Below are 19196 nucleotides of genomic sequence, written 5' to 3'. Positions count from 1 at the left end.
TGTAATGTTCTAACATTCTAATTTAATTATAAAATATTATAATGGTTGCCCAAAAAGTAGTAAGTAGTACCCCCATATAAAAATAATTTATTAATTAATAAGTAAAAGTTATAATAATAATAAATGAATTAAAAATTCCAATATATAATTTCTGTATAAATTTAGTGTATTTATTACGGATGATGCAAAATATTTGATTTTAAAAAAATTTTACGGATGAAAAAATTTTTCTACCGAAAGTCTTGGAAAGGAATAAAAAAGATTTTAAAAAAGAGAGAGAAGCAAACCATGAAATCCTCATCAGAGGCCACTAAACCGGCGATAGGAAGTGATTAGCCCATGAACATCCTTTCTCTTCTTTGTTTGAGGAGGGAAATGATCCCAGGCCGTTCTCATTTACACTGATAGCGCAAGAGACATCTTTTACGACAGCAGAAGCGGCAATTTTAGAGAATAACTTGCCGAAAGAATAATAAAATTCGTCGGAACACGTTGTAAAATCGCTGGTGATTGGTATTGTGGTTGCAATCCTAGAAGGCTGCGATTAATGCTTACTCTTTCCTCAAACTGGGCCAGTGTTGGATGTTGAGTTCCTCTGGCAATTGCATATCATCAAGAACTCGGGCCCTTGTGCAAATTCTATTTATATCCTTTTCTTCTGGGTCCCCCATGAGTTGACATCCCTGGTGCAGTTGCACCCCATGTACCATTGGATTATCTTCAAGGAGTGTGCTTGAATACTGTTGTTTCTGATTTTCTTAATAACATTGATGAAAGGATACAGGATGTGATGTTAATGTGAAGAAATTCTGAAATTTGCAGATAACAAAATCGGGAGGGTGATTAATGACCAGTGCCAACTCTTGGTATTGACCTAGAACTCATTGGATAGACTTCAGGAACGTCCAGAAAAGTGGGCATCTACTACGTTTTAATGCTGCAAAATGCAACGCTTTCCCTCGGGAAATAAGTTTCCGAAATAATTCTAGGAGGAGATGAATTAAGGACTCTAGAGGAAGAGAAAGGCTGGAGTATTACGATGCAGGCAGAACTGAAGTTCTCCAGGCAGTGTAGACAGGCAGCAAGGAGTGTTCACAATGAACTATCGAAGATTAATCGGATAATTTATAGTAGCGATAAAGAAGTCATAATCCCACATAAGGCAGCGGTGAGAGCACTTGGAATGTTGTGTCAAATTATGGAGACGGTGAGTCTAGTCTAAATCATGAAAATTTATGAGGTTGATATGCCTGGTTAGTAGGTTGAGTTAAATATTTACTTTTGTTTTCTGAAAAATTAATAATATGTACCCACTGGTTGCATCAAAGTGCATTTTCCCTCTTCTCTGCAAACAAAGAAAATCGGATTTATTTTTGAAAATTGTATGTTTTTTTAAGAAAATGAAAGCTTTTTTCGATGTGAATAGTTTCAAAACTTTAAACTCCTGGGGTCATTACTAAAGTCATCAAGCTTATGAAGTAATTCATTTGGGAAGTTAAGGAGATTGAATCGTTACTTGACTGGATTTAATTCCATAAGCTTTGATTATCCGCATAGTTGAATTATCTATTGAGTTAGATTATCCAGTGAAATTCTGAAACAGAATTTCACTGAAAGGTGAATGGAAGAAGTTTTGGTTGACTTGAATTATCACTTAGGAAACTGACTTCATGAATTAGCTGTATATTGTTACTGTGATTGCTACTTTGCTGGATGTAAACGCTGAGTTTCTTCTAGGAAAAAACTATACAACCCGTGTGATACCGATGAACTTTGCCGCCGCTTAAAAAAGCTTAGAAATTCCCCTCATCGATACAAGAGTTGGCGCAGGTATTTTCAACATGGTGTGGAAAAGAAGTGATTGCAACCGCGTTGCTAACGAAGTGCCCAGTTTCCGAGAAAAAAAAAAAAAAAAAAAAAACATGCTACCCTCGCCTGAGACCAACGACTTCGGCCGCGTTGTGAAAATGGTCCATAAAAGTTATTCGCGTCATCGAACTCAGGTCTTTTCCGCCTGGTGTGGGAAGGACGGCGATAATATCAACTGTCTACCCACAGGGCACTCAACACGAGAACCCGTGTATATGAAATCTTAGTATATTTAGAGAGAAAATAAGAATTTGTGTAAAACAAACTATCTATGCTGAACTTCGAAATGGAACCCAAACACCAAAAGCTAAGCAACGTTTCAGTAATCGGCCTGCAAACTCCTTGGACATCTCTGTTGCATATGTTCTCGCAATGTGGACTGTTATGTAAGTCTAACAATAAAGCAGATTTAATTTTTGTTCCCTATTACCAAGGCGCCTCCGTAGCCAGGTGGGCAGGAGCAGCAATGCGTAGCACACGCTTCTTGATTAGACCGGGGTTCGAGCACTTGACCACCAAATACGGAGGATGCGGAAAGGTCTGGGAATGACCACCTCTTATCCCCGGAGCAATATGGCCTTAGTTGCTAATGCTCCTAAAAACCAAATAACAAACAAACATCCTATTACCAAAGAGCACATAGAACAAAATTAACCCTCTACCCACAAGTCCTCCTTGTTGAAAGAAACTGGCAAACGTAATCAATACTTTTCTTCCTAATGGTTTAATAGTAATGTCGCAAGGAAACTGAAGGTTTTAGATAATTTTATATTGATGAATATTCTTTTCGCTTATTAAGTCACTTAATACAGGAAACTTGAAAATTTGCAGTGAAAGAATCCATACTCAATCCTCGAGACTTCTGTATTTTCCTAAAACCGGCATATTCAAGATCGGACAATTTTTTTTTTTAATCGTTAAAATTCTGAAAGTTATCCACAGCGCTTCGCAGCCTTTAGATCAGTTAGATGGGTTGCAGTAACAACAGAGTAATGTACATATTGTGCGGTAGCACACTAAGGGTAGTGGAGAATGAAAATGACCTAAGGATAATTGTGCAGTCAGATATGAAGTTTTCTGAGCAGTGCAGACAGGCAGCCAGAGCAGTTCATGGGGTCTTGTCAATAATAAACAGGAATTTTGCTAGCAGAGCTAAGGAGGTGGTTATCCCTTTGTATAAGGCAGTGGTCAGGCCACACCTTGAGTACTGCATACAGGTGTGGAAGCTTCGTTTTAGGATGTAGAGCTGCTGGAACGAGTACAGAGAAGGGCAATGAGATTAGTGAGTGGAACAAAGGATTGCGGTTCCCAAGTAAGGCTTAAATTCTGGAAATTGCAGCATCTGGAAACTAGGCACCTGCGAGGTGATATGATTGAGGTGTATAAAGCCTTAAATGGTTTGAGCAGGTTGAATGCTGATAGGATTCTTCCTTTTGCACAGACTACGCATCTGGGGGGGGGACATAAATTTAAATTGAGGAAAGACGGTTGTAGAATAGATGCGCGAAAATTTGCCTTTCGCCAGCGGGTGGTTTAATGCTGGGACAAACAGCCATCTATCGTTATGGAAGTTGATAGCTTAAATAAATTCAAGGAAGAACTGGAGAAACGTTTGGAGCGAATAGATGGGTGAAATAGGAAGATTTTTTTTTTTTTTTTTGAATGATGCTGTATAAGCTTCCTTTCTTGCATTATATGCCTATGCTAATGCTAGTTTGATAATAGTGTCAGAAAGGTTACTTCCAGCAAGATATGCCAGGGCGCTCTCAACCTTGTTTTTAAGTCCGCTAAAATTGTGCGCGTCAGGCTGCAGAATGCCTAAAGCCCTCATTGACTATACCTGTCTGATATGCGACAAATAACACCTTTTTGATCATTCTGTAGTTAAAGAAATATCTTTGTTTCTATCGCGTAGACCAACTGCATATTTAGGGTCAAGAAAGTCGCATATTTAATTTAGTATATACCCTCACATGCAAAGAACTGTACAAATAATGTACTATAAGAATTGCAGAACATTCACAGAACCCAGAGGATTTCCTAGGGAAAGTCGCGCCCAAGTGCCAATCTCAATTTAAATTTTCTTCATATGTGTATGTGAGTTTCAGGTTTTCAAGCGCCCCTTGATGGTTGACGCCCGTGTGGAATGCGCTCCTTGCACCCTCGGACGGCCCGCCTCTGTACTGATCTCGGACAATAAGCGGAAAAGATACTGCCCTACCATTAATATCCGAACACCCCACCGCTGATAGCTGGTCACGTCCGATCCAAGTACCATGTGTCAGACAATAAATATGCTTGTAAACCTTCGAGGAGACAGTAGTACGATTGAGAATTCAAGTTGCCGCGATCAACGGAGTTAACAGACTTCCATCGCGAAATTATAATAGGGTACCACATAAGCATTCGGTCTGTACGTGACATTTAAACATCTCTAAGTCGACGATTCTTGATGTGGACTGCTGCTGAAACCGTCATGAAACGAAGCGGAAAACCTCCAAAGCCGACAGACGAGAAGAAGAGCCTTACAAAGAATTGTTCGCTGGGAACACACGTTGATGCCACAACACACACACACCTTCAGTGAGACGATTGGAATGTCAGGCCCAGTATAGCATCCTGGATGCTGCATGATATGAGTTACCATCACAAGCCACTAATCCCCCCTAATAATACCAGACATGGTCCAGCTTGGTGCGAGGCCCGTCATTCTTGGATCATAGACCAATGGAAATTTGTGCTTTGAAGTGACGAGTCACGGTACATAGCCTACCAGTTACTGATTCCGACAGTGATTTTTGGCAGAAGCAGCTTGATGGTCTGAGGCCGTTTCTCATGATTTGGACTGGGGCAATTGGTTGTTGGACAAATCTGAATTCTAAGGGTACCCCTAGATAATAATGCGTTATTGATACGTGCTGACACAATGTACGGGCTTTTACCTACGTTGTGGCAACACGTCGGCGAAAGCTTTTACCTCTGTCAACAGGATAATGCAGGATATGAGCGTCGAAAAGTTGGACTGGCCAGCGCAGAGCTCTAATCTCAGTCCTATAGAGAACCGCGGAGATGGGGAAACCCCTGGTGCCGTTTGACACTAAACACACTCCTATAGAGAACCCGTGGAATGAAATGGATCGTCGGATGCGTGTGAGGAGAGACCGCCCAAAAAGCAGAGCTGAATTGGTCGCCCTATGAAAGCCGAATGGCGGAAAATATCGGAGGACATTTACAAAGAATTGGTGAAGAATGTTCCAGGGAGACAAGAGGCTGTCATATGGCCTAAAGGTTTCAGCACACATTATTAGTTTCCTCTCTAAATAACGGTTGCATGTAGATATGTAGGTGTCCTTATATTAATGGTAGGGCAGTGTAAGGCTACATAAATATTGGGAACGCAGATAGGCATACCATGACTGGGGGCAAGTTGTTGTCCAGTGAGTGCTGATTAATGGTTTTTAGCATCGATGGAGTGCACATAGAGCAGAACCATCTTGTTATTTACCAACAGTATAGGCTACTGGAGGAGCTGTTAGTGTCAGGTACATTTTCGTGGCATATATTTGTCCGCTGTTCACATTGTGTTCTACAGCACGATCCTCTGGCCATGTCACTGGAAGAATTGAGGACACTTTTGTTATGGCCCAAGGTTCCCCTTTTCACTTTTGTTGACACACTGTCACGTTATGTCCAAATAGTCATTCTGGACAAGGCGGCCCAACGCGCTATTAAGTCAAGATTCTAACAAAGTGGCCAGACAGTGTAGTTAATATACATCTTGGCGAAATAACTCAGTTAAAGTTTCATTGTTCCTGCCTAAAACAACATCCACCCAGTGAATAATCTTTTATAAGAACATTTTGTGAGTATGATCCAAATATATTCTGAATTAAGTTACCGAAGAACATAATTCAGGATATTTGGATCATTGAGTGGTGGTAAATTGGTTCTTATAACACCTATGCTTTGTTCGTTGTAATAGTAAAAAAAAAAAAACCTTCAAGTAACGTTTGCATCGATATTGCACTATTCGCTAAATAAAAATGCTCCGGATTGAGCATTATTATGGCCTTTTATTTTAGCTTTAATGGGCTTTTTTCACTCCGTGGCTGAATTAGTAGGTCTCAGGCGTAGATAGCGAGTTTTTTTTTTTTTTTTTTATCTTCCAGAAACAGGTTTTTTCGTCCAGCAAAACAGGCAAATCAACGAGAGAACACACGCAATTCACAGACACAAATACTGGTCTATGTAATGAACTATGGGTGACCCTAATAAATAAATAAATAATGCTGTACAAACTGAAGCAATGTGGCATTAATGGTTAAAGGGATGGTTAAGTGGAAGAAGACAGAGTGGTTATCAACAGGCACTGCTCTTCGTTGACTAATGTTATCATTGGAGTTCTACAAGGTTCAGTGCTGGACCCTTTGTTGCTTTCAAAGTTATTAATGAGAATGATGAAGGTGTGGTAGGCTGATTAATGTCTAAGTTTGTAGATCACACAAAGGTTGGCAGATTTGTTAATGATAGTGATCAGGGTGAGCTACTGTAACAAGCTCGCGGAAAATTAAGTCGTGGGCTGAGAAATAGCAGTTGAAGTTTAACATCGACAAATCCAAGGTACTTCACACAGGTAGCAGTAATAACAATTACCTCAAGTCTTTCTCATTTTCAACTACATTCAGAGCAGTGGGAAATGGAAAAAAAGACCTGGGGTAATTGTGTAGTCAGATGTGAAATTCTCTGAACAGTGCAGACAGGTGGCCAGAACAGCTCATGGGGTTTTGTCAATGATATACAGAAACTTTGCTAACAGGCATAAGGAAGTGAATATCTTTTTGTACAAGGCCGTAGTTAGGCCACACGTGAGTAATATATACAGGTCTCGAGGCCTTACGTTGGTAAGGATGTAGATCTACTGGAAAGGGTTCAGAGAAGGTCAACCACATTGAAGGGAACAAAAGCCTCACCAAGGAAGGCTTCAGTTCTGAAAATTACAGCTTCTGGAGAGTAGGAACCTGCAGAGAGATCAGATTAGCTGTTTAAGGTCTGATAGCTGTTTAAGGCCTTGAACGGATTGAGTGAGCTAAATGTTGATGGCATTCTTCCTCTTGCTGAGACTACACACATGAGGGGGCACAAATTCAAGTTGAGGAAGGATGGTTGCAGAATTCATGTGAGAAGTTTGCTTCTAGGCAGTGGGTGGTTGATTGCTGAAAGAAACTACCATCTGTTGTGAAATTGGGCAGTTTAAATAAATTCAAGGGAGAGCTACACCAGTTCTTAGAGGGTGTGGGTGGGTGAATTGTGTAGTTTTTTTTTTTTTTTGGCTGATTCTATACAGCATAAACTTGATTCCTTTCATCGTTTGCCACTATTAGATAACTACTACTTCTAATTTATCCCCAAATATTTCGTCCCTCGATGATTATATCACTGGGTTAACCACGGTAGCACAGTGGTTATAATCATTGTTCACCTACAATGGCCTGAGAATCGAATCCCGCCAGTGAACGAAAAATTTTTATGCGGTTTTTACTAGTGGGTTGCTAGTTCTCCCCCCCTCTTATATTCTGGTTTTTCGTTCAGCAAACCGACCGAAGTATACGTGCAATTACAGGCACAGCATACTGACGCTCATAGCCTTAGTTAGTTTGGCTCTTAGCGCGCGTGCGCGCACACAGGCTTCTAACCTAATCCAGAAATCCCCACAGTCCTATCCTTTTCCCTAATTTCGTCGATTTCATTTGTTGTTTAAAATTTTCTTGTTTATTAAGCTTAAACTCGATTTTAGATTCAATATTAAGTCCGCTAGAAAGTTTAGGTCGATTACGAGTATCTGTTTTTCCTTGCTTATATTTTTAAAATCAAGGGATTTACCAAAAAGTGGAAATAGAGAGACATGAAATAAGTGTAAATAAAAGCGAGAGGCGGCTTCATGACTAAAAGCGATTTTACATGGTAAACTTTTATCCAGCACATGGCACCTGAGCAGGGTCGGATTTAAACTTGTCGCAGCTATAAGATGTATGAGGCCCTTCTCTCTCTCTCTCTCTCTCTCTCTCTCTCTCTCTCTCTCTCTCTCTCTCTCTCTCTCACTTTTACAGTTCACCTGTGACAATATTAAAAAAGGATTTTTTTACAATGAGCGAGGCCCTTGTAATGTGAGGCCCTAAGCTATAACTTGTTTAGCTTATGTGTAAATCCGGCCCTGCACCTGAGATGTTATGAGAAACAAATGGCTGACAGTAGCGCTACTCATTATTTGGTATACAGGTTAGGTGGAATGTGCCCGCCTGCAGTTGATCTGCAAAAGGCCTGCAAATTTCATATAAGAACCTAGTGGAACAGAATCAAAGGATATCGGCAATGCAGAAGAGCCTAAAAGAAATGACCAACTAGTAAGTTGTTGTAGGGGCTTTCCCTCCCATGCACACCCTGTACAAAAGATCTGATTTCGAATCTCGTCGATGACGTGAGGAATTTTTATGGACTTTTTTTAACGTGGCTGAGGTAGTTGGTCTCAGGTGAGAGTTGCATGGTTTTTCGTCCAGCATACAGAAAATCGACTATAGAACACACCCAATTTACAGACAATGTAGCAACGTGGCTTTAGTCGCCGATGCACTTAAAAGCCTACAACAAACAAACTTTGAAGTCTCAAAACATTAACATCACTTTACAAGCATAAGGCACTTTTCTTTACGCAATGCGATTTTCACGTACTGAGCTAACAGTTGTCTGTGAACCTCGGAGGGCTTTCCTCAGAGTACAGGTTCCAGTCACTACTGTTGATCAGCAATGACGCAGTCCGAAAACAACCCCATGTTCAAAAAATACCAACATTAGACACACCAAACTTACTGAAATTCAACGGCATGTTTAAATTTAGCTTAATATGTACTATTGATATCTGCGCTCCGCGACTTAGTGCTTATCAAACTTGGACAGCCAGTCCATATTCCCCGTCATCGGGAGTTTTTATATCCCCTAAAACAGGCAGATCGACCAGAAAATGCGCCCAATTTATGGACAGATTACGAGTTCATTCTCGGGTGGCCCTAGTATGACAGATTTATTGACGTCTTCAAGTGTGCGGGTTATCAGTGTTTAATATGTAAACTGGCTTTACTTTTTGAATTTTCCACTGTGGGCATCGGTTAGGGAGGAGAAATCGGTGATTTGATGTATCAGGAAAATTATCCCTTATTTTCAGTGATGTAACTGCTGTCTTTTAATAGCCGTTTTGCTTCCATTATTCTCTTAACTTATTGTGCTTAACCAATTAGTTGGATGATAACTTCTCTTTCTCTCTCTCTCTCTCTCTCTCTCTCTCTCTTTTTTTTTTTTTTTTTTGTAAGGTTGAAGGCGTGTCAGCAACCTAGTCTAGATTGCGCCGCATATAATATCTGTAAATTGTGTTTTTTGAAGTCTGTTAGTTGAAAAACCCGAGTTTCCGGGAGAAAAAACCATTCCACCCTCACCTGAGACCGACTAACTCAACTACGTTGTGAAGAGTGGTACATAGAAATTTATTGCGACATTGTCGGGATTCGAACTCGGCCTTTTTCTCCTCTTCTCATATCATTTCTTATTCAAGCAAATTTTTTTCTCTATATTAACTTTATCGAGCTCGTATGAAATTTATTTAAGCAATAGTTCCTTGCCAAATTTCAGCCAAAGGTTGCTTGTCAAAAATTGCCTGTGGAGCATAATTTTTGAACAATATAACTTTGTAAAAATCCCAGTTACAAAATCAAGTAAACAAAGGTAATTAGAACGGTACACCTATTAAAATCAAACCATAAATTTGCTCTTGCGGGTAACACAGTTGAATAATCACTGTCCTTCCCATCAGTGACGCGGGGAGTTTTTGTGTTTTAAAATCCGGTTGAGTTATTTGGTCTCTTGCAAGGATTGCGTGGTGTTTTCTACCAAACACTTGAATTTTTTTCCTTTAGCAAAAAGGCAATTATAGGCACAATTTACTGACACAATTTTGGCGCTTAAAACACACTGCCAATCAACTAGCCCACATTTAATTGTATACATTATCCACAGTCGCCTGAAAACCGAAAAGTTGCATACTATCTTAGGAGGTTTTTTCAGAACTATGTGTAGGTTCAACGTTGCTTTCAGGTCACCCGCTGACTAGCTTCATTGATAGCGCAACTGTAGACATGGGAAATAGTGATGAAGTGACAAAACTTTCATACCTCCAGGTGTGCCACTGTGTTGGAGAGAACGATTGGTTTAGACTGGATGTTAAAGATCTGGGTGGGCCCTTCGTGAATCGTGCAGAGACAAGTGATCCAGTAGCCAAACTACAAAGTTTCGTTACTTGATCAACGGCAGCTGAGAGTTGTTTTAGAAATGTTCTTAAAGCAATCAGTGAGTGACTTTTAGAATATTTCAAAACTTAGCAAAATGATTCATTTCGATATGAGGTAAAAATTACAATTTAAAATGTCTCACTCTGTAAAAATAAAGGTCTGGTATGCCGAGTTTTCCAATAGCAGTAAAAGTGATGTTAAAAAGCTCATTATCGTTTACGTCCGAAGATTGCTGGTTAGAACTGGAGAAATAACGATATGACCCACTTCCAAATATCAATACTTTTTTTTTTTTTGATACACTTTAATATCAACCTGCATCAGAATGTACTTGTTTATTAAAAATAAGATTTTAATAACTAGCATTCTGCTTCGTAAAATTTTCCATTTCGACCTCTGCTAACCTGTTGAAAAGCTGGCGAAAGTACATTGTAAGTGTAAAATTGTTAGCTGTCTCACGGCACCAGGGGTTTCCCCCATCTCCGCGTTTTGTACTCTGTTTGTGTACCACAGTACTCTGTGGAAGCCAGAGATTTAAAAGTGTGTGAGGAGTGAAATGTTGTGGGGTGTTATGTTCTGTTGTTTCTCTGACCATTTAGTGGTTGAACTCCTAGTGGGACTCACTGTTGCCCACATTTTGTTACAAGGGGGCAGGTCAGGCACCCAGTAGATTATTTAAGTACTCTTACAGGCCCTGCCACCTAGTTTCTGAAGATTTCAGTGGCAAGGGCCTATATATATAAAGGGGGTGGGAGCATTGTGGTGAATTTACAGCCGAATTGGGGTATAGGTTTAAGTGAGAGGGGTTAAGTTTTACGCTAGTTCAATTAAGTTACTTTATGGGGATACTTGGTAAGTTAAGTTGATGGGGGAGAGACTGAAGGCTGCGGAGAACAGATAGAGATAAGGTTACGATAAGGAAGGCGACCCCGTGAAGATCAGTGGGGACAGGCCCACCAGGAGAAGAGGGGGAGGAGATGGGTTACCGTCTCCATCCCCCCCTTCCAGGGGATGGGGATTTAAAGTGTTAGAGCACCCGGTTTAACTGGTGAAAAGCTGGTGAGTGACACTGTTAAAGGAAAACTTTTTCACATCTATTTTCAACCATCCTTCCTCAATTTGAATATGTGTCCCCTTATTTGTGTAGTCTGAGCAAGAGGAAGAATCCCATCAGCCCTGAGCATGCTCAATCCATTCAAAGCCTTAAACATCACAATGAGATCACCTCGCAGGTGTCTAATCTTCAGATGCTGGAATTTGCAGAATTGGATCTTTTTTGGTAATAGCATCCCTTTGTTCCCCTCACCAATCTTGTTGCCCCCTCTCTATACACGTTCTACCAGCTATACATCCTTTACAGCAAGTATCACTTCCTTTAGCTCTGAGAAGAGCTTCAAGTCGTTGAGATGTGTACTTCAGTGATGGTAGTCTATGCATACTCAGTCGCATCCTGTGAACTGGATGACAGCTGATCCCTGGCATAAACGGTTCATTTTGCAGATACCCCATTGAGTTAAAATCCAGTGACTGATTTGGCCAGTGAAATTTGGTAAAGTCACCTTTATACTACTACAACCATTTCTGAACAATATATGTCTTGTGAACTGGCATTATATTCCTGGATGTAACAGGTACCAGATGAATGAACTTTGAGTATGAAGAGATGTGTCTGGTTGTCAGCAATGGTCAAGTAGTCCATGGCAGTCAGACAATTCAAAGGCATCAGTGAGCCTAATATGTGCCATGAAAACACTACCGACACCATCACGCTTCTGTCACCAGCAGTGTTAGATAGGAAACCGGCTTCGTCCGACCAGATGACTGTATTGCTGCATTGTGCATTCAGTATACTGAAATGTATACTTTGCATTTCCAGTAATGGAAGTAATGTACTTCCAGTACACTCTGGACATGGTGTCTGAACGCTGCAGTATAACAGCATTGTCTGTGATATTTGCTTCATCATGTTTGGTGCCAACTGTCCACGCTCAAAGTATTAAAATGGCTGCTCTGTATATGAATATTATTAAGAGAGGCATTGCCTTTTTTAATATATAAATAATAACGTGATTACTATGCACAAATATTGTGGTAATTTTACCGATTTATATTTAATTCATATCATTATGAATTACATATGTGATAAAAGATGAAACTTAAAATAAGAACTAAAGCTTGGGATTATGTCTAGAAACGTCTAGTCATAATCCCAGATTCATCGGTATGTACCACATCTTCAGCAGTTATTTCACCAGTCATTTCAGTTTGCCATGAACTGAAGATGGCGAAACTCGTGATGACTGTGTATTGCAATCAGGACAAATATTTAGTATTATCAGTTTACCCCTAAGAACATACTAAATACTTATTGAAGAGGAGTTTTGGATTTCTCATTTCATAGTGATGCTTTCATATGTGCCTTTCAAGAGTATTAGGGAATGTATTCGATTTTCCAGTTATCTCTGATAGTGAAAACGCCAAAATTCCAAAAGATAAATGAGCTTTGGCACACTATGAAGATTCTGCTGCTCAGCAAAAAGAAAAAAAAAAAAAAAAAAAAAGGCGTGCGCTCGCACATACATTTTTATCTTTTTACACAGTTCTAAACTGTTTAACAAATATGTATACGAAATTTTTGGAAGGGAGGTATTACATTTGTATCGAAGTGATGGAACAAAGTAGGCCCCCTTGCCTCTGACTGACTTCGCGCTCCAACAATATTTTAGTCTTGCAGATTATATATATTTGGCTCATAGCCTAGTAAAAGGTTGCGCCTCTACTGCGTATATAAATAAAGATATCAAATAAAAAAAATAAAAAAAATCCTAGAGCAACTAAAAATTATGGCTTCCAAAAATCTTTTGTTCCTACTGCTTTATTTTTTCAGTTCGTGACGTAAAAATCTTACGATATAAAAGAATTCACTTCGTTCAAAATATCGAATGCACTATTAAATATCATTAAAGACTACTAATGATTGAGATAAATATGAAATAATTTTGGTAATATCAGTGATTAATCTTAGACAGAATGCGGAAACTTCACCTTTCCGAGGTAGTGATGAAAATATTGTAAATGGACGCCGCTAGCTTGCATATGACGTCAAAAGAACTCAGAAGTTGACTACGTCACAACGCTGTCACCCATGCAGCCATTGTGTTGTGCTGAATTTCTGAACGTGTTGCGATTCTAGCACACGAACAACTTCACTGCAGTGTGTCCAAGCCGGCCTACTTGTATTTATTTATTGTTGTGTACTTGTATATTTTTGTTTCACAGATATCTGGAACCATTGACAGATTCATCAGGGAAAGTGAGTATATACTTCTTTGCCTTCGACCATCCTTACATTTTCGCTAAAATGGATAATCGAACTATTGGGTTGAAATCGGTGCAATTCCGGATTCATCGCAGTTGCGTTTTTAACCCCGAGAAGAATTGGATGAAATAAATTGTATTCCGAATTATATGTGCACAGTAAGTGTTTAAAATTTAATAATTAAAGCGTAATTGTGGTTTATTTACGAGTGATTAAGAGCATTTAAGCATTTTGACAAATTTTTACTTAAAACATTTTCCGAAAGATGTTAATAGTGCACAATTTAAAGATTATCCTTTCCGATTTTTTCTTTTTTAATGTTTTCTGAGGGTGGGGATTAGTGCCGTGAATGGGATTCAGTCTGTATTTTGTTAAATAAAATATTAAATAAAAGCTGACGCTTTTGATAACGGGGTATGTAGATGTTAGCGAACTTGCAATGAATGCTCATTTGATTAGTGGCGTATTTTATGTGGTAGTTGGTGCATTAACACTTTGTGCGTATATTTGTATCGTTGCTTCTCTTTTCCTCCTCTTTTTTTGAGCATTGACAGATGTCTTATCCATGCATCGATTGTGCGCACATTCATTTCTATTTATACCTACTAACATCCAATCAAGAAAAATAAAATCGATTCCATCCGTTTCTGCACAGTCAAAATTTGAAACGGTCATTGTCAAATTTTTATTTTTTATGAGTGTACAGATGATAGTATCCTATGTTTTTTAATATTGCTCCACTTCCAGTCATAATTCCGTTGAATTAATATTGTTGAAAAAAAAACAACTATATTTTTATAATATAGTACCTTATTATGAATTTTCTCTAATTCAGTAATTAGAGTATCGCTGCTCTATCCGTTAACTAGTTAAAAAAAAAAAAATTCAAACTGTACGCAGCATTTCGAGGGGAGTGGGAGAAAACCTTTGATGTTATGCCATTTTATTACTATGCTCTATAGCGATATTTCAAATTTTAAGTTATATAAGACCTGAGAATTTCGTTTTAGTTTCTTTCTCCTGCTTACTACTACTTCTCCATCATTTTACAGATTCCGAAATTGATTTTTTTTCATTTATTATTTTAGCACAATAAGTGACTTTATATCTCTCCAACTGTACAATGAAATTTTGTAAACAAAAGTAACTTGTTCTACCAGGAATTTTGGTTAATGTAAAATTATTTTATACTTAACAAAATTAAAAATACTGTGTGATGTGAGAACTTTCTTGAAATTCAGTTCTTTTTAAAGCATAATAATAAAACATAGTATACTAATTGTAATTGTTAATAATGCCACATGAGCATGATAGAATGAATGATAATGCCTAACGGAAAGATTAAATATTATCATTGCAGTGCATAGAATCGTGATTTTGTTGAAGAAATGGTTGTGAATAGAATGCTAGTCTGAACGTTACCGAATTTTGTGAAGATGATATATTTTAGTTATTCCTTCCCGGATTTTTAATGAAAACTGAAATGCAGCACATATATCAAGGCTCTCCTGTTATCAAAGAACGACAGTAAAAGAATATAATATGCCAGTAATGCAAAAATTGTTATTGTCATGAATTTAAAATTTTTCTATCCAAAAACCAAATGTGAAAGTTCTTTGTTGAACTTTCGCATTTGGATTTTCACACTCATAAAAATATAGATGAAAGTAAATTTATTGAAATTGTTACATGCAGATTTGTATAACCACCAATATAGTACTTAAGGTTAATTGAAGTTAAATTCACCCTAAACTGTTCGGGTCCAAAGGTCTTGTATTGTAGCGGTTATATAATATAGGTGTAGCAGTTTCAGTAAATTTATTTGATATTAGTATGTAACGTAATAGTGTCCTTTCTTTGTTATTCAAATGTGATTTGTGGGTGTAAGAGTTCATTTTGCCTCTCTTCTTGACTGTTTTTATTGTTGCATGCTGTGTAAGTACATTGTCGTGTGGATTGTCAGCTTCTTTCCATTTAAATAATTGCTTCAGCAAATTTTTGTGTAAAAAATTATTCACTATTTATTATTATTTTTTCAGTCTCTGCATCTGTGGCTTGGTTCTAAAAGGAACAGTGTCAGTTATTATGTGTACCTTGCTCATGATGTGATTGAATATTATTTTGTTGTATATTTCTTATGTTAGAACAACAAATATCTAGTTCCCTTCAATACTGAAGAGCTAGATATTTGCCATGTTAGTGTAAGAAGGACGAACAAAATAATAGTTCAGTTGTACTATAAACACATTATAGTATATTCATGTTATGCATAAAAATTAACCATAAAAATTTATGCATACTTCACAGTCAGTATGAGCAGTGTTGCATAAATTGAAATGAAAACTTGGAGCAAGTTTTGTAAAGTATCTGGATAGAGATGTGTTAATAATGTTCCTTTATATTTTTCTTATTTAAAAAAAAAAAAAAAAAAAAAGGATGTTTCATTAAAGAAAATGAGCTATTCAGTTTTGAATCATGTCTGCTTCAGTATGTTATAAATTATAATAGCACATCATTAACAATATAAAAATGGATCTAAGTATGTGTGGATTTGTATATTTACAAATATATATATTGAACAGCAGTGGCTACTGTACTAATCCCAAAAATGGTAATTGATATTATCTGATGCAGTGGGGGCTGCTCATAAGAAAACATCATTTTAAAACAGTTGAATAAATACCATTATTCACTACATTGAGAAAGTGAATGAATTTTAATATGGCAGTATAGTTAACTAGGAATAATTTGATTTGTATGATATCATTAGCATTAGTGGAGATATGATACAAGAAGTTTATACAGCATCAGCAAAAAAAAAAAAAACTTCCCATTTCACCCATTTTTTAACTCCAAAAGTTTGTCCAGTTCTTCCTTGAATTTATTTAAGCTATCAACTTCCACGATAGATGGAAGTTTGTTCCAGCAATCAATTACCCGCCAGCTAAAGGCAAATCTCCACACAATCTATTCTACAACTGTCTTTCTTCAGTTTGAATTTATGACTCCTGAGATTTGTAATCTGAGCAAGGAGAAGAATCCCATCATCTCAGTTACTTAATATCAGTAAGTCATGACTGACTGGACTAAATGAACCAGTTACCTTTTCATTAGTTTATTAGAAATTTTTGTTTTTTAGTCTACGTTAATGCCTAATAATGATGAGCTTATGCATTCTAAACACATTCTTGGTCCTAAATGTGAAAATGTATATAGAATCATTATATCTGATTTTTTTATGTTAGGGAATTAGTGTAAAGTTGACAGAAGGACAAATATGAGTGATACCTTTCTACTCTTTCAGTACAGCATACATTCTTCTGATATAACAAGGAAGATGTGATTTTCTTGTAATCACATTTAATCAAACACCAGACATAGTAACCTATTATAGCTGCATTCTACCTTCCTGATAGTGGTTCCCCATTGCTTGAACATTCCCTTTATTCACATAACCTAAATTTGGTCTGAAAAAGAAAAAATAAATAAAATGTAAATAGTGTAGCTTTTGGGACATTCTGCACTCCAACCTTACTTTTCAGTCAGTTTTTATCTAGCTGTTTGTAGATTCTACTCTTTTTGTTAGCTAGAAGGCAGACATTCTTTTCAGTGGCAGCTATTTGTGTTTGAATATTTAAATGACAACACATTTGCTTAATTTATAGCCCATTGAATATGCTGCCTTGTTCTTTGGAGAATTTTGGGAGTTATTAATTTACTGTCTGTCAATATTATATGGAATCGTGGATATGCCTCCCCCCCCAGCGGCCCACTGGTCTTGAGTAAGAATATTGTAAGTGTAGCAAAACTGATATCCAAAAGATGGATTTTCTGTACTTTGGAATTATTAGACTCCAGAACCCATCATAGAGGCATCCAGAATTTTAAACTCACACTTAAAGCTCACATTCACCAACCTTGCCTGGCTCAGTGGAAATACCATAAAACACTTTAATTTGTTTCAAATTGATCCTGACAAACTAGATGAAGTTAAAACCATTGAAAAATAAATATAACCTATGAAAAGAAAAAATGTAAGAGAATCTATATAGCCAGTACTTTTACAAAAAGGATTAGAGGAAACCAAAAAGAACTAAGAAGTCTCCTTATTTGGCCCAAGAAAAGTAGTCTCCAACATTTTGTAATTTATATAAAATATATGTTAAATGTGTCCTTTCATGTAAAATGAAAGCTTATTCAATGTATCGTGCAACTATTCTGTATGTACACCACTAGCTTTTGGGCCATAGAAGGGATGAATTTTAGAAGCAGTAATAATAATAAGTATATACTGGAAGGCATCACTGAGTATATAAAGCAGTGGTTCCCAAAAGTAGGATTGCTACCTAACTTGGTTAAGAATGACTTTTTTGTTGAGTTGCTGACCTTTTGCCTGAAGAATAATATTATTATTAATAATAAAAAAAAAAAACCTGAACCTATGCTCCTCCAGTTTGTACCCATGTTTTGGTGATTTTTTTTTTTTTTTTTTTTTTGTGAGTCATTGAGTGTCTGAATAAGATAAATTTTAATATTTTTCTTGATATTTATGTTGTAGGTATAAATTATTCCTCAGATTAGAGCATGAACTTTTTTCTTTCTCCCTTAAAATTATTAACAATCAGTCAAGCAGACAGTGATCTTTATAAAATAAGAGCAATACTTCACTACACAATTAATATAAATTTAGAAACCTAAGCATTTACAGATATGCCCGAAATAAAATCCATAGGTTTCGAGATCTTCAATTGTGATAAGAAAATGAAGAGTGGTGGGGAAAAACTTTTAACCTGTTAAAGGACTTGTAGGCATGTAATTTAGCAACTTAAAGGTTTTTCTGTCTTAATTATTCTTACTACAGTTTAAGATCCCAAAGGAGAGATTGAAATATATGATTTTTGTTTAAAGTGTCTGTTTGTAGTTTATCTTTCAAAATATAATAAATTTATGTTAATTACATGCAGTGAAGTTGCCCTCTTATTTTATTTAATGTACTCATCTGATTCACTTATGTTCTTCAGTTCTCATATCAGAAGTGATGGTTTATATTTTTGTTTGTGCACTTCCTCGTTTTTCTTAAATAATTTGAAAACATTTCTATGAGGGTTGTTCAATAAAGAATGATCATAATATTTCATAAGCAACTGTACTGCTTACTATTTCTAGCTGAGCTGTGGAATTTAAGACCAAACTAAGCTGCATTACACTGCAACTGTGCAGTTGACTCATATGCATGGTGTGTATGACCTCTATGGCCAGTCAAGTTTATGCTTGTTCAGTTTTGCCTATAACTATGGACTTGACATGTGAGGAACAGAATGCTGCTCAAATTTTGTTTTCGTCTCAAAGAAACATCAGTTTTAATGCACTATATTAACATTTAACACTATGTTAAATGTTAATATAGTGCAGCTCACAGGTCATTTAGACTATTTAAAGAATGACATGATTTAATCACAAAAAATGGTAGTCCTGGAGTTCTAACCACAGCTGTCACCATAGAAACTATAAAACTGCTTCTGTAATTGTGAAAGAAGATTGTTGTATAACAGTCAGGCAGCTGGCAGAGATGTTGAGAATATTAGTAGGAAGCATGCACGACATACTCCATGACCGTTTGCATATGACACTTGTTTTGTGTCTGCTGGATTCCAAGACTACTTTCATCTAAGCAA

General features: G+C 37.2%; 1 protein-coding gene across 1 annotated transcript in view; it reads left to right on the top strand.

The window, feature by feature from the left end:
* Window positions 1–13326: 13326 nt before the first annotated feature.
* The window catches only part of LOC150083552 (stress-activated protein kinase JNK-like), a 440237-nt gene continuing 434367 nt past the window's right edge, over window positions 13327–19196 (top strand). Inside the window, 1 exon segment of the mRNA XM_090378067.1 lies at window positions 13327–13515. The gene's annotated coding sequence lies outside the window, so the exon portion shown is untranslated.

This window comes from Mastigoproctus giganteus, chromosome 7 (genome assembly GCF_048544385.1).
Source record: "Mastigoproctus giganteus isolate SK-2022 chromosome 7, ASM4854438v1, whole genome shotgun sequence".
Lineage (NCBI taxonomy): Eukaryota > Metazoa > Arthropoda > Arachnida > Uropygi > Thelyphonidae > Mastigoproctus > Mastigoproctus giganteus.
This window is presented reverse-complemented; position numbering and strand designations above follow the sequence as displayed.